Genomic DNA, 2,121 nt, shown 5'->3' with positions numbered 1-2,121 from the left:
TATACTAAGTTGCTTTAACCTTATCTGAATTTAAAGTATGTAGTTTAGCTTCCTGAACTCTTACAAAAGAAAAATATAAACTGGAAAATTAAGATTAACAATGCATATGCTAATCCCCTGCCGATGTCTCATATAATATTAGCCACAATACTGCTGAATTTTGATTTGCTGTTACATAGCAAGGATGATGACATATTCTGCTCTTACCACTGTAACGTATAGGTAAGGTTTATTGTATACATTTTTAAATAATTGTACTAACTTGATTAGCAATTGTAGTGATGATTTCCTTTGGAGTTGAAAAAAGGTGGAAGTGATTACAAAGGAACTGTTGATCTATATTATAAGGAAGCAGTTATGGATGCTGTGGGAAATATGCAGTAGAAAATATGACTATTAAGTGGTTTAAACAAATATAGAGTAGGGAATTCCCTGGCGGTCCAGTGGTTAGGACTGATTGAACCTGCTGAGGGTTCAATCCCTGGTCGGGGCACTAAGATCCCATAAGCTGTGCGGTGTGGCCAAAACAAACAAACAAACAAACAAAAAACCAAAACCATAAAAACATACAAAAAACAAACCAAATAGGGAGTTATTTTCCTCATTTAATAAAAAATCTGGATGTCGGTAATTATTAGTATTAGCATGTCAGGGCCAGTGTTTCTTCAGTTCTCATCTTTCCCTCAGATATGATAAGGTGACCAGCTAGCCCTGGAAATTACATGTGCATTCAAGTAAAGAAGAAGCAGGGGAAGGCATGGCACTACTCATCCGTCTCTTTTATCAGGAAAGTAAAAGCTTTTCCAGAGCCTCCAATAGCTTTTCTTTCTAGTAGTCTGGGTCACGTGACTACCACTAGCTGGGAAGGCAAGTATTTCCAGCCTCTTGGAGAAAGGGTTGGTAATGACTCTGGCTAGCCAATCATAGCATCTCTCAGTGGGTCACCTCTGGAAAGTGTGTATAGAGCTCCTTTAAATGTCAATAGGAAAATGATAGACTCACAAAACAGAAATGAAAATAGCAAAGTAGTCCTTCACTCCTCCATGAAACATTGATTGGGCCCCCTTCTGTATGGCAGATTCTACATAGCTGTCCGTCATTGAGGTAATGAGGTGATGGAGCTTCCTCGGAAGGTTGTTAATTAATGGTTGGTGTCACATGGCATCCGATGTGAATGACTTATGTCTATAGCACACCATTTCTACTCCTCTGGAGCAAAGGGTCCACTATGGATGAAGACCTCTAGACCAGGAGATGACAGAAAATTGCTGGAAAACATGAAATGCAAATGTATCCCAGGAGATAGAGGGTGGATCCATGTTACTTGTGTTAGCTGTACAGGTGATTAGTGGGGTGTAGTATTCTGCTAATAAAAATTATGGGGGAAGCATAGTGTACAAATACCAAAACTGGCTTTTTACTCATTATTTGGATGGTACTGTTCTTTTTCAGGAGCTTTACCTTCCTTCTTCGGTTTTGCTTTAGTGACATTCCTCAAGTACAAGCAGCTGGCTTTTTATTAAAAGAAGTAGTCCAGAGATTGTGCAAAACCAGGTTGAAATAAAAAGATGTTTCATATAGTCAAAAATGGACTTGTAGATGGGAGAGGTTTTTGTTTTCCTCTAGCATTTCCCTCAATTCAGAAGTCATTGTTTAGGTGAGGATTTTGGACCTAGTAGTAGTTAGTAGCCAGCTGCAATTCTGAGAGTGAACCTCACTGACATATTATGCCTTCCCCCCAATATTTCACACAAATGTTTGCTAATTGGGTGGCCAAGCTCAAGAAAGACTTTTAGTTCTTTTTACAACTATTGTTGCTAACAATCAGCTTCTTAGGAGGGAACATAAAGGTTTTTCCCTTTCATTCTCAGGTCCTGCAGGTTTGAAAGCATCATAATGAAGGGACCACTGAATATCATTTGGCCCGACAATTCCACATTAGGATTATTTCCTTAGGATAGATTTCCCCAAACTCAGAAAAAAGCTTTATGTAGTGTTAACTGAGAAAAGAAAAAGAATTGAGAATGGATTATTATGCAGCTATCAAAATTGTTTCTGAAGATTATACAAAAAATGCCTGCTCTAGTGGTAGGTTGACATAAAAAAGTTACAATATGATTA

This window comes from Tursiops truncatus, chromosome 3 (assembly GCF_011762595.2).
Source record: "Tursiops truncatus isolate mTurTru1 chromosome 3, mTurTru1.mat.Y, whole genome shotgun sequence".
Taxonomy (NCBI): domain Eukaryota; kingdom Metazoa; phylum Chordata; class Mammalia; order Artiodactyla; family Delphinidae; genus Tursiops; species Tursiops truncatus.
This window is presented reverse-complemented; position numbering follows the sequence as displayed.